The following is a 26,155-nucleotide window of genomic DNA, read 5'->3' on the forward strand; positions in this document are numbered from 1 at the left end:
CCAGTTTGCAAATATCGTCCCTGGGGAAAAGCAAATACGTTGCGAGGAACCGCGTCTTTTCCTTCACGCCCCCAATTTATTTCCTGTGAGCGAGGGCATTATTAGGGTATCAATAAGCGAATCGGTGGCATACGTGTAAATGATCACGAACCCTGATCGAGACATATGTCGGGTGGGATTACAAGGGTCGCGGCCGTATTTTACGTTACATTACGCACGGACGTGCCGCCGAGAGGAATCCTCGTCCTTGTTCGCGTCTCGGGTCTCGGAACGAATTTTCGTTCCGTCGCGTCGCTCACGAGTCGTGTCGCGCTTATATCTCCGCACGAAATCGCCAAGTTCCCCGCGTGGGTTACCTCTCCCATGGGCGGTGCGTCGCGCGAACGTTACGGGTCGTCTCCGATGGGGTGTTTTCCACGACGGTCGTTTCGCAAATCAAATTTTCATTAGGCCGCAAAACGTACGGCGCACATTTCGGGGCCTTGCGCGGAGAAACGATATCTTTCGCCGCGGCGTAATAAGATCGGAATTTATCGGCAATCAATGTATTTAATACCGCACGAGCAGTTTCCTTCGTTTGGAAACGTTTCGGAATATTACTAAATAACTTAAAGACGAAGAGAAAAGAAAAGGAGAACAAAAAAGGGGGAAAAAAAAACATTTTCGTTATCATGAATAATTCTCGACCGGCGACTTACTGTTTTAGATCGTCTTCGTGATCTGCCTACGATATACATATAGAACGAGAATTTTTACAATAAGAAGGGCGGCGAGAGAAAAGAAGGTCCTTCTCGCCGCTCAATTTTTAATGCTAATTGCAAAAGCCGAGGTGATAAGACCAATATGCGATGTAGGGTGTAACATATACACGTGATATGCGGTAGAATTAAAGTGCGCGCGATCTTTGCGCGTGCAATTGGAGCTTCCGGAAAATTTCAAGAAATTGTAGCGGGAGTGCCTGTCGTAATATCAAAATTCCGCGCGCGATAGGTTGCAGCAATCGATTGCGCGAAAATAGAATTCGTCCTAAATCGGATGGTTTTCGCGAGCGCAACATATACGGCTTCTTCTTGATAACTTTCGCAAACGTTACCGATAGAAAACCGACTACCCGTATTACGAACGCTGAATATTGAGATACATTGATCAGCAAAAACCCGCACGTATGCATAATTAATCGAATTATCAATCAAAGTCTCCATTATCAGTGAAACATATTAGAGCGTGGATATTAAAGCTAAATTAAAATTAAAATTGTCGCGTGAGAGGCAACACCAGAAAAAAAAGTCCCGTGTATCTCGCAACGTGATAATTTTACAGTGTCATCAAATTAATTAATTAATTAAAAATTCATTACAGAAGAAAAAAGAAAAAAGAAAAAAAGCAGTAAGCTATAAATACACAAAACTATTGTACTTGTTATAATCAGCGTATAAAACGACCGACGATGAATATTAATACAGCTGTCGTGACGAGCTTTAAGTTTTTCATACATGTATAGTATTATTTCCAATTTGTTTTACGACACACACAAAAAAAAGAAAGAAAGAAAGAAAAGAAAAAAAAAAAAAAAAAAGTCTAATACGTTATCGATACGATAAATGCACGTAATACTACCCTTGTTTTTGTACATAATCTCTCTCGCGAAATACGAGCGTCCGAGAGGAGATGATACGATAGTCCCAACCCCATCTTGTAGATACATACACGTCGTACGTTACGCGGCGCGGGCAAAATGCAAAAGTCATTTCCCTTAAGTCGCGCAGAGCCGGGCTACTTCGCCAAACGTTATTGGCGACGACGTCGAAACGTGAGCTCCTCGCGGGTCCGCAAAACTAGCGGCGGAAGTTTCGTAATGAAGCGAGGGCCGAAGTGAACGAAACTCCCGAGCACTTCGTCGTTGATCTTTTCCACTCGTCGCCACACACGTAAGCGGCCAGGCGGTTTGACGCTTTTGTAAGCTCGACGGTACAGCCGCTCGCACGTTCTTTCCCGGTTCAATTACATTAAAGAACATCCGGGGATGTTCTCTTCCCTCTTTTTTTTTTCTTTCTCTTTTTTTTTTTTCCTCCCCTGCGTTTACCGGAATGGTGCGCGTTTCAACTATACCGCCGTGTATACGTATACCGCTCGGCCCTTTTTCGTCGCAATTTTTCCACCTGTCCCTACGACGATGCTTTTTAAAGTGCCATGCACACCCGCGATAAAACTCGACGAGATTTATAAATAAATGTAACGTTTCGCTACAATATGCACGCTAGCACCTTTCAATAAATTTTCATTATTCAGCCGTGGTCTCGAGACGAGGTACGTTTATTCAATGATTAAATGTCGTAGGTGCTACAATTTGTTATTTCATTCGACGCAGTTAATGCTTGGGGAGGGAAAAGAAAAAATAAATATATCTATATTTTTTTTTATTCAAATAAAATATTAGAAATGGCAAGGGGGAATTGTTAATCGTGCGTATATATGTATATCGATCCTACGCACAGTCCGTTATTCAATCTTTGTTTAACAGCACTTCTCTCTTACAATGTCGGACTAAACTCGCTTTCTATTACTGTGGATGGTATAAATTGACGCATCGGTTCTTTGATGCAGCCTCCAATACTGTTCCTTTTCGCGTAGTTAAATCTCCGCTTCGATCTCACAATAATTTAAATTACATAGAAGCCGTTTAATGCAATATTAATTATTAGAAAAAAAAAGAAAAAAAGAAATTAATTAAAACTAGTATTGCAGTTCGAATTTTCTTACACGGTGCTTTTTGGGCTTTCTCAAGTACATGTGACATTATTGATACGGGGAGGGGGGGGGGAAGGGGTTGAAATAACTCGTGTAAGTAGCCGGGGTGAAGAGCAAAAAGCGCGCAGCGGCGTCGTTTGGAAATTCAACGCGTCATCCAGCGCGGGCTACACGTACGTCTTTTTGTCAGCCAGCGCCGCGAAACGCGGGCATAATTTCGAGAAGAAGGGGTTAGTAACCTCTACACATTTGCCGGGATAGTGGGAGACACTTCGGCTCTTTTCAGGTCGACTGGACCAGCCGAATGATTAATGGGCAGGTACTGAAAAAAGAACTTTCATCCATCTTTCCTTCCCTTCATCCACGCACCCCCTCCGGCTCTCCTCCGCACCCGCCCCTTACCGCCCCAGCCCTCCGCTCGCCTCGTGCGTTACCCCGCGGTCCGTCCAAGGACACGCGTGGTCATCGGATAGCGGCAAAGAACAAAAATGCCGTGGGGGAGGATAGACAGATTTATCGTGGGGTATCATTTGCAGGGGCGCGCTTGACAAATTTTTGGATTCCCTTAAGCATTCGGGACGAGTTCATTCCTCCCTCTCTCCTCCCGCCCTGCGGTCGTTTCTCCGCCGACATTCTCATTCGCCGGTGATGGATAGCCCGTGAGAAAATGAAAAGCCGTCTTTGATTTATCGCTAGCCGATCATCTCCGCCGGCGGAAGAAGCCCGCGCGCTATCGCGAGGCACGCCGACCGGGTAATGGGAGCACCCGGGACGCTCTTCTCGAATTATCCGGCCGCAAAACACGCGCCGCGCCGAGAGAGCGCCGAAAGGATAGTTGTGTAATCGCGCGTGCATTAATTATCGCGCGGCCCCGAAAGTGCTTCGTGCAATATTCTGATATATTAGCGCAAGAAGCTGCCGGCGCGAAGATTTAAAGGACGCGAGAGTTACTGAGGCTGTACGTTCTTAAACATTTCATTCGTGTTAATTTCGAAGCGCCTCGATCCCCTCGCAAAATAATGCTGTTATCAGAATGAAAAGAAAACAAGATTCTTGTCTCGTTAAAAAGAAGCACTGCATTAATTTAATGAAATAGAACCTTTTCTTTTTTTGCTTCTTTTTTTTTTGTTCTTTTTTTTTTTTTTTTAACATATTGCATCAACGTTTTTGTGAGAAAATCCTTTGGAAAATTGCCGTCATTAGTAACAGAGGATAAAATGCAAACGAGATCACTGAAACGATCAAGACCATTACTTTATCGTATTTAGTACAAGTGGTGGGTATCAAGCTCGCTTACCGCTATCTTTATCAAAGGCTTTAAGCGTTAGTTTAAATTTTGAGATAGAAAACGTCCGTCCGACATACAATATCCTCCAATATAATGTCAAATGCCCATTTAAATACAAGCAGTTAATAATTTTGCATTTTAAACGTTATGTTAATAGATCGGAGCTTCTATTATTTTCTTTACCTATTTTTTGATTTAAATTATTCATCAAATACGTTAATATCGATGTATTTTTCAAAATGTCTCATTAGTTTTATTTTTTTAAATGTTTTTTTTTTATAAAAAAAAAGAATATATATATTTATATCGCACGCTTTGATCGTGCTTGAAAATGAGAATTTAATTACTCAGAATTCGTTTGAAAACAGACGATAAAAAGTGCTTTTAAAAAGTCTGGCACCGCCCGTCCCTCGTTTTCCACCAGATAATCCATTAATTAGTAAAAGAAAGGAACATTTTCGCGGCCGTGATATTTCGTCGACCTAACAGCCTGGACACAAGCCTCTGGCATCACTCTATTTCATTTAAATGCCTACGTACAAAGCGCCAATTCGTCGCTTTCGAAGTTTATATCCGAGTTCTTTTAATGCTATTTTACAAACAATATTTTAACGCAGACTAAATATATTTTCTAAAGCAGATATAATTTCACTTACACCGTGCAAAACTATTTCTTGAAAGAAAAAGAAAAAGAGAAAAAATCTAAATTGTTAAAAGTTAAAAAGAAAAAAAACTTTTAAATATCCACAATAAAATAACCGAAAAAAAAAAATTACATTTGCATAGTATACTTTAACGAATTGTTGTAGATAAAAAAAAACGGGGGGGGGGGGAATTCAATTATATTTGCGCAGGACAGGAAGGTTATTCCTTCGTGGATTCACCCTACTTTACTCGTGAGAATAAAATTCACTTCTGGACTATCCATTTGCCCGTTATCCACAGTTCGCGGCACAGAGTTCTCGTGATTTTTGCTATGTATGTTCACCCTGATTTTCGCTACCGTTCTCTCAAGCACGCGTGTTCCGTGTTGACCATTCTGTCCTGCTGTTGGCCGCTCCTCTAACTGTCGAGCGACATGACCAACTTCTGTACGTTCAACTGTATGTCTGTGGCGGGTTGGTATAGCTACTTATTAATGGGAAGACTTGTTGCTCCGTCACGACACTGTAGTCGCAGTTCCATTGTAGCTTACACGGTTGTCTCTATTCAATTTTGAAAGAAATGAATAATTTTTCACCTTAGACGCAACAAAAAAAAAAAAGTATAAATATAAAAAAAGAAAAAAAATTATTAAATTAAATTAAAATAAAATTCCGCGGACTAAATATTAGCAGTTTATGCTTATCAGCTTTAACTCAATTCCCGAAAGATGTAAGTTTCGCGGTTGAGGGTGGGGAAATAAAATAAAATAAAATAAAATAAAAATAAACGGCCGAGTGTCGTTTTCTTTTCGCTCGAGTGTTCTCTCGACTGAAACCGTCTGCCGATGTCAGTACATTTTACGTACGTTGGTTGCAACAGAGCCAAATGTATTTTTCATGAAGCCGCAATAAAACTTGCAGCGACGAAAGCCAATAACAGTAAACCGGCGGGCTCATGCGAGGCATACTCACCGGCTGAGTATAAACCATTCCGTCGCGCACTTTTCGTTACGAGGTGTGACAACTGACGAATTATTCACCCAAGTTTGTCAGATTAATGTACTTTAATTAATTAGAAAAGAAAACAGAGGAAAAAAAAAAAACAATTAGATCACATTCTTTCCCCGACGAGCAACAAGTTGCGTGTCTACCGGAATCGTGTTTACGACATGACTAATGTTAACGACGTGCGCGTTTCGTTTTTCATTATCTTAAAATACACCATCGGCGTTGGTAATTATACCTCGTCTATTATCACGCACTTAATAAAAATGTTCAACATTTTATAATCCTGAAATCGTCATATAACGCATTTTAAAACCCGAGTGCCGCTTCCTTATGAATGCGCGCGATCAATTTTTGCTCGGCAAACGTGTGACGCAAGTGACCTAATTACGAAGCTACTTAACATTAAAAATTTGACCGAAAAGAAAAAAAAAAATATATATATATATTCATACAGTATATATGTACACCTATTCGTGAGGGTATGCAGCATCTTCAGCTACGAGATCCAAGCTCTCTTGCCACAAGCGAAAAATTTCATTTAAAGAGAAAGAGCTTTTCCGCACATAAGTTTAATTAAAACCTTTTCCCAACCGTTTTATTCTCGTTTTCTTTAAATAAGATTTATCCTTAAATAAAGAGTATAATAATATTCCGTGCATTCGTTACATTTCGTTGTAAATTTCGTCGGAAGCTCTCCTGCGTAAGCCTCGAATTATTTGCGCCGGTCAGATATCGCGGAGGCGAAAGTAGGAAAATAGAGACCGATGTGACTGAAGAATAGGCGCCCTGTCGCCTTTCTTACGATTCTCGTAGGCAACAACGACCGCATGTAACTTGGTCGATATGAAAGCTAATGAACCAATTACACGTAATAGGACCGTCGCCTTCGAGGAACGATTGTCTCGGCTTTCTCGGTTGCTTCAAGGACTCTCGCTATGCAAACAATAGCCACGACGAGGAACGTTGCAACAGCCTGCACTCGATCGGTTTCGAATCGCGCTTTTAATTGAAGTCAAGTAATATCGCATGCCCCGCGGAGTAAAAGGCGGAGTTTTTATTTCCTTTCTTTCTTTTTTTTTTTTCTTTTCTTTTTTTACGCGACGCATGGCAGCATTATAAATTAATTAAGCGCGTGCTTTATAGATTAATTAGCATGGAGTAATTAAGGAACTATGTTGAAGACTGCCAGAACGGAATCAAAGCGCAAACGTTAATTTAGTATTGCAGTGCTGCACTTGGAACGTTACTTATTACGAATTCTTCGCGAGGTTTGTTCAAGTAATTAAAAAAAATTAATAAATAAAAAAAAAAAAAAGGACGAGAGAAAATATTAGTTGTCAAGGAAGAAGGTTTTGAAATTCGGTATCGGTTCAATTAGCAATTAATATTCAGCATATAAAATTTTTTTATAACGCGTTGAATCGTGTGGAGATGAAAGAGAGAAAAAGAGAGACGGATTGATAGCCGGGGGGGTGAGATGGGGGTGAGAACGGGCGTACGTTCCTCCGCTACCCCTATTCTCGCTCCATCCTTCTCTAGCAAGTCGAGCAAAAGTACGCAGCAGAGCCCCTTCGCACGTATCAAGAATCGCGCGTAATCAAAACGTCTTTCTCGAGTTTTGCAAATAAATTTCAATGCGCCAAAGGCTTGCCAAGATTCCGACTCGAGAATGAAACTTTTTCCCAGATACACGTTTATTTAGCCGGGGTTTTAACGTCGCGGTACCGACCCCTTCCCGTGCCTGCGACGCCAATCTACAACGTTGTTCTCACCATGTTGAACAGATTCTTCGTTTCTTTACTAACGGCTCTTGCGAGGGAAATTTTGCGGTTAATGCAAAAGCCAATATATACACCGCAAACTTTAACCTTCCTTGTCATATAGCAAGAAATAATTCCCTCCTCTCTTTAATTAGTTAGCCTTTTAATACTGAATTTATCACTATCGCAATATTTATCCTGCGATAACGTTGATCCAAGGATCAATTTTATACTTTACAAGCCTGGAAAATCGCGGCGTTGAATTATAATTCGTAAGATGTTCAAATAATAACAGTGACCGATACAGCGCAATAACCATCTGCTTTAATTTCCTTTCTCCGGCGCAGTTTTATAAATATATTTTAATTCGAATGCACCGCAGAAGTACAATTGATATAATTTCATCGAGTTTAATGTTTGCTTTACTTCTAGAATGCTAAATTAGATCAAATCAAAAGCGTATCTCATTTCCATCGTACGTATAAACATATTTTAGTTATCGAGAATAATTTGCTTCATTTTGACGAAGACAATAAAAGTCATTATTTTTGTATTATTAAAATCACCTCGCGTAATTTTTTTTATCTCTCTCTCTCTCTCTCTCTCTCTCTCTCTTTTTTTTACATTATTGAGTTTCGCGCTTAAGGGATCTACGTCTAAAATGTCTACGTGCCAGAGTGGAATCCACTCTGGTTAATGAAGTTTTGAAATTATCTCCATTGAGTCAATCGGAATCTTAAATGCTCCTTCATATAGTCCTACGGAGAAGCGGATATATTTAGGATATTGCCTCGTGACCACGCGAGGCTGCAGCTACTCTCCAAAATTAATGCTCAAGTTCCATTTCGATAAAGGATTTGAGCTTGGATTATTCCGTACGGAAGTTCGTGCATATCTGCTGTACGCAATTTTGAAACCTCATCAATGCCATTAAGAGCAGCTTAAAGCTAAATATTAAAACACAATTCCCAAAATAAATTTGTTCTTTTTTATATTTTTTTTAGAAGCTAGTCGCGCGATTTTAAAACGTTGAAAAATGTTAAGCGTGTATAATAAAAAAAAAAAAAAAAATACTATAGTAAGATATATTAATTTAGGAAATAATATTCCTTCATATTTTACTATTTTATTTATTAATTGCGTATTAAATATTTATTAACAATAAATAGGCCAGTTAAACTTTCAGTACGAAATAATGCGTACGACTTTTACATAACGGAATAAAATGCAAAATTGAACAGCCACATTTAGTTAAATCTGGGGCATTGATAAGTATCTTCCGCGTCCCTACTTTTCTACTTAATTACTTTTCCTCCCGTAATGACGTTGAGATATGTATTGAATTCATCTATAAATGTAGAAGCACAGAAATATAAATTTATAAAATACAATAATGCTAATATAAAATATTAGCAGAAGACAAAATAAAAGTCTAACAATAACGTTGAAAACATACATTAAAGTATAACATACACGTTCTATAACTGATGCTGCATAATCGCGTTTGTTTCAATAAACCTAAGACGCTAGATTTTATAACGTCCGCATAAACGATTAGACAATCTTTCCTAAAGAAAATTTGTCTCACGTCAAAATACTGCACGCGGCCTCCCAACTTTCACGATTTATTAAACGCTAAAACTATCCCCGCCGTTGAGATGCAGGTAAATTACGGAGAACTAGGAATACCGATCGGCAGAGTGTTCGCTGGAGTACTACGCTATTTCCATTTTAACGATACACATAACTTCGCCCGAGAAAGAGTGGCTTAAAAGTTTGCGCCAAATATAGCCAAGCTGGGTGTTGATTTAATTCAATTCCATCGCGCACAGCTTAAGTACATTCGTCGCGGGCGTTGCATATATGTACGGCGTATACGTACAGGCGCGTACGTGTGCTTATGCATATATGTACAAAACCGTATATCCGGTACTCGGCGTCCTACGGCGCGGCGTTTTAGGATCCTGCGGCGCGTACCACGACGAAGGATGACAAGGCGTTCGCGGGGTAGCCGGAAGAGGGTGGCTCAGGAGGCCGTGGCCCATTTTCACGCAATGACGTCAAGCCGTATCCCCGCGTACGTCACCGGATTCGGAAAATGTAGTTTTACCAGCTATGGGACAACCGCCGCGCGCGATCGACACTGTCCATTGCACTTGAAACTCATACTGCAAAGTGCACTTTTGGTGCATGCGGCACACGCGTGAATCAAATATCTGCAAAGTTTGATTTTATTTCTAGTTAATTACGTTAAGAACTTTTTTGTTTTTTTTTTTGAGGGGTTTTTTTTTATAAAAACGCTGGGACCATCGAAATAAAAATGACCAACTGTACATTTACTCGATGTAATCGATAGGTATTGTTTTTGATATTTGTTTGTTTTAATTTCTTTTATCAGTTAAATTACATATGTTATAAATCGACAGTAATTAATGTTAATTTTTCTTTTTTTGAAATTTATATTTAAAAAATCAAAAGTTGACTGGAATTTTAAACTAATGCTCTCGTCCTCTCTTTCTCTCTCTCTTTCTTTCTTTGTTCGGAAGTTTAATAATTTTCCTCAAACAAATATTCTTTACCATATAGTATTTACTTCATGGCTTTTGCAAGCAATAGACCGGAAGTTACGAGATTTAATACTTAGAGAATTAATCTCAAAATTTACCAAGGGATAGAAACTTTATAGAGATTACCAAAGCAAGCAGTTTGGTAATATACATTTTGACAAATTAAGAAGGATAAAAAAATCAAAACTACTTTACGACGGCAAATACATGCCAGAAAACAATTTTTTTAAAACGATAAAAATTCTATTTAATTAATCAGTTAATGATTATTTTTCCATAAAGTTAAAAATAATGCAGTTGTAGGATAAATCATTTCATGAAACAATTTATTAGCTAAATAATATTGAAATCAGGCTTTTCTACACGCGCGACCAATGTGGTTCAATGGTGATAAGCGAATTGTCCGCTGAATTTTAATTAAAACGTAACAGACGGCATAACGACATTAGCATTTAGCCCGCATTCGTTTTAGTGTACAATGTTTAGTACATCAATTCAATTTATGCCGAGTACATATTAATAATTGATATTCATATTGAATATACATAACGTAATTTCTTTCACCAACAACTGAAGTGATTTATATTGAGAAAAAAATATCAAAAATATTGTCTTCTAATTACGTAAATAGAATATAATTTTTTTTCCCTTAATTTTTAACAAACATAAAACTCCACAAACAATCGGGAAGTAAAGTATCTTTCTTTCAAACCTCGAAGAACGTAAATTAAACTTTCAAAAACGCTCGATCGAAAAGTACAACAGAGAAAATATCATTTAAGAGATAAAAAAAAATATTAAAAAATAAAAAAAAAAAAGGATATCGCTCGGATTAACAAATTTGCATTTGCTACTCTAAACGTTAATTTACTTTGTGGCGTGCGTATATCGCGCTTGGAAATCCTATGAAAATTGTAGTAAAATTGCTGCGAATTGGCCAGCTGTTGTAAATAAATAAATTCAACGAAGCGGATTGACTGTTCGCAAAAAAAAAAAAAAAAAAAAAAAAAGAAAAAAGGAAAAAAAGTGGATCGTTCTGATTGCAGTCATGCTGCAGCTTCGCGCCTATGTTGCGAGCAAATTCAACGGGTAGGAAGCGTTTATATAACTGGGACAGAGAATTTGATTCGGGTCTGCTATATCCTATCGCGTCTTCCTATCGGCGTATTTCTACTACTCGTGATGGATATGAAAACAAGACGATTTGCGAAAGTTAACTCCTTAATTACGACGGCTTCGTTAGTTCGAAAGCGTGTACTGTTTGATAAAATGCAGTTTACGAAAATTAAAATAATAATAATAATTTGTAGCACAGCAATATCTTTGTAACGCAAGATTTTTGTAACACAATACGATTTAATTTTCGTAATATTATTGTCACATTATTAATTTTTAATTTAGTACAAAAGCAAATCGTAGTCGCTTTTTTCTTTTCTTTCTTTTATTTTTAATGAACTGTTAATAAACGTAATATTCTTTCGTAAAGTATTCAATTTAAAAAGGCAACTTTGTTTCGCCGCGAACACCGGGGGGAAACAATACAATTTATTTCCGTTTATTGTCTGGTAAGACTTTCCCGGATGAAGATACATCGCGCGGCAGCCGAGGAACTGAGGTCGTTGAAAAGTCCATTGTCGGGCTCACGTTGCACCGTATGCAACAAATAAAGAACAGCTGAGTCAAGCTCCGTAGTAACGCCTACGCGCGTGTTATAAACTACCGTGACGCTTATTCGAATTCTATGAATGGGACACCTGCCGAAAACTTTCCCAGCGCGATATAAACCCGGCGGAGATTAATTCTACCGACGTACGCGCGCGCGTATGGAAACGAAAAATATATCTCGAGGCAGCGTCGCGACGATATCGTATTTATAAATTTTTATTACCGAACGTTGAGTTGAAATTATCTCCCTGCCGTCGCGATGCGACCTGTTCGAGATCCTGCGGGCGGGCTGCGGTTGCGTAGCAACCTATCTCGCTGAGAAACGAAAAGTAACCTCCGGGCAAAACTAATGAGCCGCGCGGAAAACGGAAACGATTTCCGGGGCCTAAATTCGCCGTCGTTTACGGCGAGCCGCGGCGAAGGCAGGGAATAAGAGAGGGAAAAAGAAAACGAGCGAGCGGCACGTGGAAGATGGGCTCGATGGTGTGATAACGTGCAGCCGCATTGCGGCACACGGACCCACCATGCTTCGAGAGCCGGCTGCATTCGCCGAGAAGCGGCCGTACGGAGGACTTTTCTCATATCTCGAACTCCTCTATCTTCCCCGTCGCTCTAATACTACCCGCCATCGCGAGAGAGCTGCTCTTTCGCGTTTATCCATTCATACGGATACCGCCGCGCGATAGCGAATCTTCGCATTTGGCTCGAGATCTGCTCCGCGAATGTACGAAACGCGCCCGTAATCGTTGGCAGTATAGAATCGATGCCCCCGCGTTAAAAATGCATTTTGTAAAATGGATTTCTCGATGACGTAGTTTACGTTTATCCGCCGCGGGTTTCTTAAGAAATCCCGTAGAACGTGTAACGTAGATTTGCGGGAGGGAAGGTGGATTTAGTCGTCGGATGAGGGACGTTTGCGACATATCAGTTTTTATATCGAGGCTTGATAGGGCGAAGCTGCGGATGAAAGATACAAGTAGTGGCGATTAAAATTTTTTTAAGTGTGAATTTTCTCTAGAAATTTACTTCCGCGTCTTTTGTATTTTATTCCCGTTTTCGTGCGCATGAAAAAATTTTAGAATATGATTAAATAAATTAAACATAATCGCAAAAAGAAAAAAAAAAAAAACACAAGTTGCGCCATAGATTTTAGATCGTCACATATTACTTTTAATTAATCTTAACGAGAAATCGTTATTAATAAAAAAAAAAAAGAATTATTTTTAAATTAACAATTATTTTTATTCTTTTTACAAAAACAAATGATGCTTCCTCTAAGTAATAATAATATTCTAACAAATTAATATTAATGTTCCTAAACAATCAATAACGTTTACGGTGATCTCGAGGGGCTACTTCGCGTCGGCGCTTCCGTGAAATTCTCTATTATTTCTGTTACTACACGATTTCTGTAGTTCTGCAACTGATTAATGAACGTACATGTGTTGACATGTGTATTACGCGATGCGCAGCTATTCGCCGCGTATGTAATACGAGTGTGCTCATTAATTGTTTCAAAGTGTCTGTAAACTCTTAAGCTCATATATGTGTACGTTAAGCATCTGAACAATTTCGTTGGTAGAAAACGAAGTCGTACGAGAAATGGCATTTAATCGTAAGCCCGTTTAATGGCGCAGAAAAAAAAGAAGTTCTATATTAATTACGAGAAAATTTATTTATTTCGAAATAATTCACGCGAGCGATATGCTTAATGAAGTTAAGTATGAGAAGAAGATATCGCATAATCTCTGTTGACTTTAATTAAGAACAAGCTATTTACATAATAAACAAAGAGTATAAAGAAAAAGTAAGTGAGCCTGATAAAATTGCGAAGAATGATATCAAAGCTGCTTATTTTGCATCCGTCCGTATTGTATTAACCCATTTTTCTCACTTTCTGTCATTGCTTTTTCTACCGTACGACTCTTATATCGCGACGACTTTTCTCAAAAAAGAAAAAAAAAGAAAAAAAGAAAAAAAATAGAAAAACAGTTTTTAATTAAAATTTGATAAAGAGCGCAACGCAGCGAGAAACTGTCTAAATTTAAAGTTAATCGGAATTCGAAATTGTGTAAAATTCGAACGAATCTATGTTTCGAACGGATGTAAAGTAATGTTGGGCAGCTTGAAAGCTTGAAATAATAACCCGCTACACCCTGATATCGCTCAAGTATAAAATTAATATCTATCCGTCCATCGCGAGATAACGAGTAACGAGATACGAAGGCATAATACGATCGGAGTGATTTGTAATGAATTGAATCCTTATGGATATACATATACGTATGTATGGACACACACACGTGCACGGGTTAGCTTCCTCCAGGCACGCAAATAGGACAGAATAGGTAAATAGCAATTGAATGAAACGAGACAGGTAAAGAGGTGGGCGTATGGAGAACGATGCCGTTATCTCCTGTATTAAACGGACTCAAATTCGCTATCGATCGTGGCTTGTCGAATTAACTCACGGTTCTCGTCGGTATGTGTCTCGCGTGCATATGCATGTGCGTATTATATGTTTGCGTATGCAGTATTTCTGATGCCTCCAGCAACAAAATTGTATTTAGGTGTCGGACAGATAGTGAAAGAGAGAAAAGAGAGAGAGAGAGAGAGAGAGAGAGAGAAAGGGAAATTATTGTGTAAAATAAACGGGAGAGAGAAAAGGAGAAAGAATTAATTAACAATATTTAAGATAATTTACACGATTATTAAAATAATAATTGCAAATACACGTCTTATAGATAATACATTAAAATTTGTTATAAATATTTTGTTCCATGACTGACGTAAAATTGCCAATATAATAATTATTCTCACAAAGCACGTTGTACACAATAATCCTGTTATTAGATTGAATAACGAATATAATAGACTGCAATCAGGAAGTAATAAAGATAATGTAGCCGTGAGGTGTATAAGACAAAAACAAAAAGAGAAAAAGAGAGAGAGTTTAAACGGAACTGAAATAAAAGTTCTGTGAAAATTAGGTGCTCCGTGAGCGAATAAAAAAAAAAAAAGAGAGAACAAAAAAAGGTTCTCTGTTATCGACGATCGTGATTATTATCAATAACGAACAAATCTATACGCTTCGCTAATATTCGTGACGAACGCGGGCATCGCAATCGCGCCGCGAGATGCAATATCGCTGATGTTTCCAATTTAAAACATCGAAGAGCGAGGGATACGTGACAGCACGCGAGAGATTTTGCGTCGTCGGTCGGTGGTATATTAAGGACAAGAGACGCGGTGATGATTCGCGAAATGCAATTTGATTTGATTTCTCGGGGCGAGATGGCACGCCGGCGTCGAGAATGAAGATGACCGAAATACAAGTCGATCGCGTCCAATTAATCGCGGCGGCGATGCATATGCATGCACGCGTACGGCTCGGGAATAACGTCCATATCGGCTATCGTTCCGCGGCCCGTTATGTATTTATGCAATGACATTTACGCGCATCACGCTTGGCGATACGCACGCACGCACGCACGCCAGGCGTACTCGAAGACGAAGCGTTAGGCGCACCGCACAAGACTTTCCGTAAACGCGTTACGTTACGTACGAACCAACTTCAAACTTACGCCGCACTTATACTTGAATTTTTTTTGGAGTTTTTCCTAAAACTCCAAAAACGTAGCGTTCTATTGCGTTTACGTTTTTCTTTGTGCGTTGACCCAAGTTCAAGTATAAGTGCGGCGTAAGTTTAAAGTTGGTTCGTACGTAACGTAACGCGTTTACGGAAAGTCTTGTGCGCCTTAGGCCGCGGTAAACGTAAGCGAGAAAGCTTAGAAACTTAACGCAGAATTTTTTAATTGGCTGGCTAAATTTTCAATTGTAATTAGTTGTTTACTTTTTATTTTTTTATTTTTTTTATATATATATTTTTTTTTATGTCATTTAATTTCACTGTTTGCCACGATTGGTTCTTACTTCACGACATTATTATTGCGTCGAAGACGCGTTGCGAGAATTGACGTAAGCAAGTTTCGAATCTGCCGAGGAACCGCCGGAGTCCGGTTATTAAAATGTCAGGATAATAATTCCGTGTCTTCAAAACGCATCGATGATTTAAAAACGATGTAGAATTAGCCGCGTCTCCTTCCGTTTACCGGATTTTAGAGATTACCTCGACGAGACGGTCGCTATTTCAGCGTGATCGCAATCCTCCTCCCCCCGCAGCGTAACAACTGATTACGTCACGTCGACGGTCAATAATTTGCCGTAGTATTTGCCGCAAAACACGGGAGATTTCCTTAGGGAATCGAAACCTTTGACAATTACAAAGATCCCCGCGCGAGGCAACAGGAGGGTAACTGTAAGATCGCGTCAGTTCCGCCGGCCAATCAGATTACGTTCGCGATTACATCTATGAGACGCATACCAATTATCGATTAATTACGGATCGTACCAAACGGCCTTTACAGCTACAACAAACGCCGGCATTAAGCCGACGTAATTAATCGACGAGATCTTACGATCAAAACGCACTAAAAATATTATACAACTTCGAAGATCGCGAAAACTACGGAGACTCTAATTTTTAAATACAAATATATGTATATTTAAAATTAAATAATTCAATGTGTTAAAAAAAAAATTAATACCGCACCCGAAAATATCTACAGACTGCCCGGTGGTCTGCGAAAAATCTTTATTTTCAAATTCTGAATATCTCTTATGAAAAATCTGATGTCGAGCGTGTAAAAAAAAAAGAAAAAAAAAATCCGGAAAAAGAATTCGACAAGAACCATAAACGCGATCGTGCCTAATTTGACACGAGCCATTCATGTACACGCGATCTCGATTAATTACCCTTCGGCGAAATTACGCGTGTTAACTGAAAGCAATTGGGTTGCGAGCGGCAACGGTACGGCGATTTCAATCGGCCCGATCTGAAAGCGATTTGCCCCGGCGCGGAAGGTAATCGGGCTTGCTGAAATTCATTACGTTACAGAAGGAGATTAACTCAGACCGTCGCCCACTAATGCAAACCGTAATCGCGGTTCTTCTAGCTCTTGTTTGCTTTACCGTCATGTCTTTGGATAACAGATAAAACTCGGGATCATGTTAAAACTGAAAGAAAACAGCCGGATTAGCTAGCTTTTACCGGCGGCCCCTCTAAATGTTTCCAGCCAGTTTTGTAAAATGCAATCGACGCGCGGCGGTTTGTTCAAAGACAACGAAGGGTAAGCGTAACGTTATTAGCTATCGGAATTAATGAACGATATCCCAATTAATCTCTCGTCGTACATCGCGTACCGCAAACAACGCTGCCGCAGAGTACAACGTAATTAACTACGACACGCTTAACGAATTTAGGCTGCTTATGCGAATCCATCGGATAAAACCCGGTCGCGCGAAAGGCGGACGACGCTTCAGCGTCATTAGTTAAAAAAGAAAAATAAAAAAAAAAACTTTGCGCCGTTCCCCGGCCGCGATGGGATGAGAAGTTACAGTCTTTAACTCTCCCAGCGGGTTAGAAATTAAGAGAAACGCGCGGAAGTTGATTAACATCCCACTACGCGCGCGTCTTCTCGTTCGTTCGCGATTTTCCAACGCGCGACTTTATTAGCGGAAGCATTCGCGGAATAATTATCCGCTCGAGTCTATCTTATTTCGCGGGGTTTATCGTCGTATTAAGGGGACGTCTGGTCATCGTCCGGTCGGATATTAAGTCACCTTGTCGACTTAACGGCGCCGTTAAGAACGTTTACGAACATTCGTATTTTTCGCCTCCCGCATTATACGCGCAGCCTCTTATAATTTCCCCTTCCATCATAAATCGCAATCGGAGTTTACGAGGGACGACGGAGATACACGTCGGGTAATATAACGTTAACGAATCTCTTAGCGCCGGCCGACGATCCGGATCGCGAAATATCGAGAGCGCGGCGGTGGCGTAGCTCTGCGTTACGCACTTGCCGGGAACACTCGAGATCACTTTGATAATTGCAGCACGTGCCATAGTGCGTACTCGGAGGCGTTATCGGCGTTTTCACACGTTTGTTCTAACTCGGCAAAGGCCGCTCGGATATAAGTAGCAGGGAAGCTTCTTGCGAATGAAGGAGAGAAGGGAGATACTTAATATAAGATGTCTTTTTTAAGAGTTCAAGTATAAAGCGGAAAATAGAGAGAGAAGAGCCTCTTTATAATACCTTATTCTCAATAATATTTACTCATGTGCATATATTTAAAAAAATAAAATAAAATAAAATAATGCTATTTAAAATAGAAAAGATAATAATATGTATAATTGAAGAAATATGAAAAAAAAAATTAATTAATAAATAAACGTAGAACTAACAATCGCGTTGGTAAAAGGTACATTATTTTTCGCTATTAAAACTTTATCAATAATGCAACCTGATATGCAACGAGGAAAAGATTAAGCAATTATAAATTACAAATGAAACAAATTCTAAATTTAACGTTTCTTTTTTCTTTCTTTTTTTTCTTGATACCTATAATTACATATTTTACGTCGAGAAATCGATTGTTCAGACAGTTCCGATATCTATCTTTCATTCAGAGTCAAAGCGTTTAGAATAGATAGTCCTCCTAAGAGCCCGGAATAAATCTTTTTCCCTCGAAGACAATGATTTCGCTAGCGACGAGTAGCAAGATACGCGACATTTGCCGAACGCTGGTGGAAACGGCGATCCCACCGGCGGCATGCCGCAACGGAAACGCCGTCGCATCCCGTCGACTCGGCGCGCGCGGATGTGCCTTGAGAACGGGGGAGCTGAATGGGGGATGCATTTCTACTACGAGAAGTCGCGCGCGCCCTGCGCGGAGGGGATGGGGTGGCCTGGTTTCATTGAACCTGCCTGCACCGCGTACAACACCTCCGTGCCGTACAACGGCCCCCGCAACCCCGCGACAACCCCCGCGCACCCACGATCCCACCCGCGAGCGTTCGCAGTGCGGAGAGGTGCGCTCGCGACGTCAGGGGTCGGCGGTCAGTGGGAGGGGGGGGGCGGGCAGGGGGTGGGTGACTGGACCGGGTGAGTTGAAGCTATGCATAGCCCGCGACGGGCTATATATAGGTCGTCGTTTCTATAAATAGAACCTCGGTCGCCCCCACCATCGCCGCCGCCACCGCCACCGCCACCGCCGCAGCCTCATGCGGGGTTCCGCGGCGGCGGCTGACGGCGACGACGACGACGACGACGGCGGCGTCGACGAGGGGGTGGTTCCGTGTACCATCTCGATGTATAAAAGTTTACAGCTAAATATACAACCACCCCCGCCCGCGTCTTCGTGATCCTGCCGTCGACGCCGTGCACCGTTTCTGCTGCAGATCGACGCCGCCGCTGCTGGAAATATACTTTTCACCCCCGGCGACCTCAAACGCGACGGGCTAGCGGCTGTTCGTTACGTTAATTGTCCTGAAATTATTCGTAAGCTCGGACGACCGATCGCGGAAACCGGATTTAGTAATTCACGGAGATGAACGCGAAATCACGTGCGAAAGATTCCTTTCCTTTTTTTTTTTTTTTTGGCATTCTTTCAATATTTTTTGAACCTCCACCCTTCTGGGACGTCTATAAAAGGCGATAAAAATATATATATCTACATATATATATTTCCAATAAATAAAAATATCCTTTCTATCGCAAAATAACATAAATTTTCGGTACGTCTATTCCCCGGCAAAGAATTCAGGGCGGACTTCGCGCTGACCTATATTATTTAATTTCTCGCTTCGTTACGAAATTGAGATTTAGAAACTGACGTGTTAGATAATGCGCTTAGGAAAGTTTTTAGAAGGATTTTCTCTCTGTCTTTCCCCGGAGTTGGCGTCGGGGCGGGTTGTAATCATATGCTGCCGCTAGGTAGGATGCGATTCGAGCCACGTCAGCCGTGAGATCAGGTTTTTGCAGCGTCCGAGTTTCGTGGAAAGCGGTTTGCGCGATACACCGCGCTTCCGTTCTTGCGGTCACGGACGGTTTCGCATGAGCTCATTTATGCGGGGATCGACTAAGTGGAAATAATTCCCTCTCTACGACGCGAAACCTCTAGATTTATCTACCGCCCGAGGACTCTTTACGTCGATATTGTTTCTATAGCGAAAATTACGCCCCGTATCTAAACGCCGCGCTATTATCGAGCTCACCCCCGGTGCTATTTTCCTTGAATTCGCCGACGAAGTCTTTCGGAAGCGTCACTCGTGTGGGCTTCAAGGCGAAACGGTCGCGCGGCACGACGTGTTTTCTATTCGCCGTAACTTTAGAAAGCTTCTTTTTAGTCGCGCTGATCTTTCTACATTTTTTTCTTATAGGCATATGTTGTAACAGACATCGCATTTTAATTCCATCCTCTCCTTTCACTCGAGTATCGCATATTTCATTGGGGAAACATTTTTTTTTTCTTTCCTTTTTTTTTTCTTTTATATTTAACTTTATGCAATTTGCGATTTTCGTCAAATACCGCGTGTTGATATTCCGCTCCGAACAATTAGGCGGTACGTCGGTAATTGAACCGGCCTTAAAAGTACAAAGAGTCAATTTTATGTTAGTATACTCGACGTTAATTAAATCCAATGGAAAGTGCGCACTGAAACACCCCGCGTCGTTGACGTTAATGTTAACGATAATTATCAGTTATTCGTTTAACAAGTGAACAGACACGATGTGGGTGGTGACGTAGGTTGTTCTTTTATTTACATTTATGAATATATATATATATATAAGACAACAAAGTCGCCTCCTCGCAAGTGGCGTCGAATGTCAAAGTAGGATTTGATATTAACCCTCCGAGCTGGCACTTACGATTAATTAACGGGCGAAAAATCGGTTATCGAGCTGCCTATTTTTAATGCGCAAAAATTTTTTTTTTCTTCTTTTACCTTTATGCTTATGAAACAGTCCCGGAATGAAATAAAAACTCCGAGCCTCGATTCGCGCTATACGCAAGTTCCGAGTAAACAGTAACTCGCGCGCTGCTTTCCTCGTTTAATTGGTTATGCAAATAAACCAGTCGTGTTAAAACTATCCTTATTTGAGGAATACGTTCTCGTTTATGTGCGGCACATATAATACGCGAAACTGATGATAATTGAAACTAACAAAGAGCACTGTTCTCTATCACGATAGTGTCTAAATATAAATTAAACGGTAGTACAGAACTGGGATCAAATACAAATATAGCGTAACGTAACATAGCGTGACAACGTAATTTATATATAACTCGATTCATTTATATTGTAAAAAGAAAAAAAAAAAGAAAAAAAAAAGAAAGAAACAAGAAAAAAAAAATAAAACTACAGGGAATGAAAATTATTATACTTCTTTATAATTATGCAACGATACAAAAGAGAGAAGCGAAACGTATATTATTTGCCTTTAATTAAGTCGAAATACTTATGTTGTTAATTTTAGATACTAAAGTTAACGAATAACCTTTGAAAATAATTTCTTACTTTCTTGATTACAATTTAAAATTATTATCTCAATTAATTAAAGATGTTTATTTAAGCAGTTTGGAGTTTTACGTATCTTACACATAGAATGCTCTGTCTCTCTCTCTCTCTCTTTCTCTCTCGATATGGGGAAAGTGTCAGGTATATTTAGCGCTAAATCATGGACCTCTGGCATTCCTCCCCCTTCTTTTAAATAACTACAGAGAGTTTATAGGATGGTACCAAGATAGTTCGTCCTAAAATATCCGCGTTTAGAAATAAACAACAAATATCTTGGTAAAAATTGCATCCGACAAACAAATAACAGCCGCAAAAATTTATAGGCGCGTACAGCAGAAGCGCTGCATCAGCGACTAATTAGCGCGTGCTCTTAATCGTGTCCGAATCTACGTTCACAAATCAGATCTAGTTGCGAAAGATAGCGCTCCGCTAAACGGCCAGCTGGTGTGTGGAATTTTTAATCTCGGGCCTACCGGCGTGAAAAAAAAATTAATCAAGAGAAAAAAAAAAAAGAAAGAACGGAAGGAAAGAACGGATCGCTTTATCCGAAAAGGTAAAAGGTGGCCGGCACGAAGTCGTGCGACGTGAAAGTTTCAATCGGCAATCAACCAAAAATCCTCTCCGGCTTCGACAGCGATATCCTAACATTTAATGTATTGATCAGCCGAGGAGCAATAAATAGAGGCAGAGCAAGGGGTGCCGTGAGCCTGATTAAACTTCATTCTCCGCTAATGGTTTATAAATAGGCATCTTTTTTTTTTCTTTTTCTCCTTCTTTTTTTTTTTTTCCCTCTCTCTCTCCTTTGCCTTCCATACGGTCACGACGGGAGAAGTGCTCCTGGAACGAGCGTCCTTCCATTCCGCTGTCCTGCCTCCTCGCCTACACCTCGCCTTCCCGACCTCGACGACATTTTCCGATATTTCCCAGCCGATTTTACCAACACGCGGCGCCGGCATCAGCGACGTGTTTTCGCAGGAAATTGCGTATCGACACTTAATGGCGGCTGTTATTTGATGCTCTTGAATACGGAGATTTCAAACGATCGATGATTCTCGCTGGAATCACGATAACGATACTAAACGATACGCTATACGTCGAAGTATTCGGAAGACGTGCGCATCGAGCCCTCACAGCTTATGCTTACTTAATACGCGTTTCCGTAATCGAAGGTTTATTATGCATATTGCGTTACTGTTAATTTGCAAATATTTCTTTTTAAAATATTTTTTTTTCCTCTCTCTCTCTTTTTTTTTTTATCTACTACGCAAACTGCCGACAAAATAACATCACCATATATGAAACTCAGATTAACCTAATAGAATGCAAATATGCAAATGCAATAATTGCATCGGGTATCACGCGGAACAAGCTGCGAGCATTGTCTATCTTTTTGCTAAAAATACTGTTCTTTTTTGGAAACCGTAAAACCGGATACACAGAACGATTATACGTGCTCGTTTAAAATAAGCGTATGCGCTTGTCAAATTTTCTTGTAAAAAAAAATATAATTATTTCAACGAACACAACTGTTAAAAAAAAAAAAAATTTTTTTGAAGCTTCGAAGAATTCTGAAAAACACCGTTAATAAGATTCTGAAAAAGAAAAAAAGAATATAAAACTCTCCCCGCTTTGCCCTCCGAAAATAGTAATTTCCATTCTACCGATGACTTGAATGTTGGTATTGTTCGTCGACGTTTCCGTAATGAACTATGAACTTTGAAATGTCACGGAATAATGAATGCGTGCATATAGATTCTTCTTTTCTATCCCGCACGCGGGCACCGCAAATAGCCATGCATAGGGGCGTAGGTCGGATCGATCGCGGAGTAAAAGTGAAAGGATGTCCCAAGGGGTGGTCGAGAGGGCTATGAAATCCTGCATCGATTCAGCTGATATGAAAGCGGGAGAAAGACGCGGCGAGCCGGGAATTGTTTGTTAGAAAAGAAACGCGGAGCCAAAATCGAGACTCGTCCCAGACGACCGATCCGTATCGCGTCGAAGATAGAGTAGACATTTCATTCCCTGGAGATGATACCGACACATGTCTCTTCTAACAGATCGAATCGAGAAACAACTTTGCTTCTCGGCACTAAATTATCGCTTCGCCTAAAAGCATCTCATGTTCTTCGTGACGCAATCGTCGCTCGTTGTTTCGGAAAATGTATAATTAATTATTATCGCGGCGCAAATTAAATTTTAGTTTAATTGGCGGCCGGTCGATCTATCCGACGTCACTTATCAGATCGAAAGCGGGCGTGCTAGACGCGTGGAAAAATTGTCGGAACTTTTTTTTCGCGGCGACACCGACGGCTCGTACTCTTCGCGACAATCTAGTGGATTTCGACGACGGATGACGGCTTATATCTTGACTGCGTCATTTCTGTGGATTCGATCTCGTCGAAATCCAAGCAGATGATATCGAGACACAAGGGAAATGGATGAAAATGTTATATCGAACAAGGGGGAGAAAAAGAAAAAAAAAAAGAACGTCGCTAGTGACGGTCAAACAAATTCTACATATAGTGACCCGAGTCCTCCTCCCGCGTCATTCCGTGTTTATTTCGTGTATATAGGTCAACGTGCAGCGTCGCGAAATGCATTGAAAACGTATTTTTATAAGAAAAAAAAAGGAAAAAAAAATAGCATAATCAACGTATGACTTTAATTCAAACTAGCGCAAGCCTGTGTTTCAATATAAAATTCTTTTTATTTAATGATCTCCTTTCTCTACTTCCCAATTTAACAAATTGCCGAGATCGGAATGATAAACGTTAAGTCATTAAAAGAATTAATCTTCTTAAAAGAAAATTAAAATAAATTAAATAAAGTAATTAGACACGTGCGCGACCAGATAGCTGATACAAATATGGCAAATGTATCCGACATAATCAAAATATATTATAATTAATTTACTCAATTTCAATTTATTTTATATTAATTGAACGACGATAGTTGTTTTCCGACCGTTTTATTTAATCGAAAAAAAAATTTTTTATCCCAAATACACTTCGTATTTTATGTAATCTTTAACGTTATTATAATTTATGTAACAAACGTAAATTTAATTCATATTCGTTATAATCTAGAATAAATATTTCGTTGGTAAAATAATATTTCACTTTGATGAGCTTTCGGAAGCTGCTACGCGGCCACCATTTTCACATCGGAAGTGATTGTGACCTATAGCTATTGTACATAACCGGGTCAGCTACGTGATTTTTGGCATACAGATGGGTATAATCCGCTTAGCCATTTAGTTGATACGGGAGGGACATACATACTTTACCAATCCCCGCATAAATTGTAGGGATCAAAATAATATCTAGAACTTTGCCGAAAGTATCTACCGATCGTATTTTACATAAAGACTACGTATACAAAACGTAATTAAGGGAAATATTAAATTATTTCGTCCATTTTGTTATACCCGCGTCTAATCAATCGCAATAATATTCGTGTGAATTTATTTTACAGCGTAAAAAAATTCATGAAAAATAATAAGATCAGCCCGATTTTTAACTCTCGAATAATTTCCGATCCTGTTTGAAACTAGTAATTAATAAAAAAAAAAAGAGACAGGAGCTAAATGATAGTTGTCAAGGTTTTGAAATTCGGTATCGGTTCAATTTAAAATTAATATTCAGTCTATATAATTTTTTATAACGCGTTAAATCGTGTAGAGGTGAGAAAGAAAGAGAGAGAGCGACGTACAGGTAGCTGGGGGAGGGAGAAGGAAGGGGCAGGGTGAGCGGCGTACGTGCCGCGCGCGAACTGCGTTCCCCCACTCTCGCTCTGTCCTTCTCCAGCGATCGAGTAATACGTACGTACGCAGCACGTGCTCCGTACGTATTAAAGATCTAGGCGCAATCGACGGTCCAGAGGGACATAATCCGGCGTGAATCATCTTCCTAAACTAATCAAGCGTACGGGCGACTACATATTTTCGATGCAAAGTAAGTTAAAACCACGTGCACGCGTATATTAGACTCGTGTCTCTTTGCCGTTAACGGAAGGCATCGGCGAGCATATTCGGGCTTGAGGGATGAGGGTTTTAGTCGGCGGGTCCGTGATAGATTAGAGAGGTGTTCATTCGTGGCGTAGGAATGCGAGGTTTAAGAATTTTTTTGTTAACGCACTGTGCAGTGATCGAGAATAGAAGTCGGTCGCGGTCGCGGCGTACAGATCTCGCGTGGTGATCTTGTGATACTTAGATATGTGCTGGCCGATCGGCTGCCGTGCGTAGTTAACAGTATATTATTATACTATAATATTAGATAATGCGAATCTTCGCGATCGATAATGAGTACATGTCGGGTATCTGTGAAGTGAATACTTCACATAGAATAGTTGTAATTATTTGTAACGCAGCATGTTTAATTTCTATCATTTTTTCTAATCAAATATAACTTTTTTGTTTCAGATAAAAATTCAGACCATTCCCGTTGGAGTGTGCAGAGCTGAGAGGAGGAGGAGAGCCTAGGAAAGGCATCGGGCATCGGCGGAGCAACCCACTGGTGAGAATCAATTTCTTTTTTATCTTTGCCGATTTTTAAATTTAATTTTGTGATATTAAATTGAAAAAATCAGGCATGTATAATTTTTTTTTTTTCTAATTAATAAATTGAGATCTCTACAATTTAATTTTTTCATTTATTTGTTACAGGTCATCCTACCAATACTCCGCCGCCATCGTATCTGTGAGTCGCATGCTTTTTTTTTTGTAGAAACTTATATATTAGCATTTCGGGTGGGAAAAAAATTTTCTATTATCCGCGGCAGAATTATATTAGGGTATATAAAATAAATGTTTAATAAAATAAAATATTAATACGTCGCGCCGGTGACCGAAAATAATAAAAACTTTAAAACCGACACAAGTAAATTAAAAAAAATTTCTTGAGTAATTTATATATTGTGTGTTAATTTTAATTTTACATATCAATGTAAATTGCATACATTCGTATGGAATTTACGTTGATATTATTACAGCTCAGCACTTCTTTGGATTTTTATCTGAGCGAAACGAGAATTTTGCTTAAATAAAAATCCGA

At 39.8% G+C, this 26,155-nt stretch overlaps 1 protein-coding gene across 2 annotated transcripts in view; it reads right to left on the reverse strand.

Moving 5' to 3' along the window:
• Window positions 1-26,155, reverse strand: part of Task6 (TWIK-related acid-sensitive K[+] channel 6) — a 69,133-nt gene that overhangs the window by 14,682 nt on the left and 28,296 nt on the right. The gene's annotated exons all lie outside the window — the stretch shown is intronic.

Source organism: Cardiocondyla obscurior, linkage group LG04, assembly GCF_019399895.1.
Source record: "Cardiocondyla obscurior isolate alpha-2009 linkage group LG04, Cobs3.1, whole genome shotgun sequence".
In the NCBI taxonomy this organism is placed as follows: Eukaryota; Metazoa; Arthropoda; class Insecta; order Hymenoptera; family Formicidae; genus Cardiocondyla; species Cardiocondyla obscurior.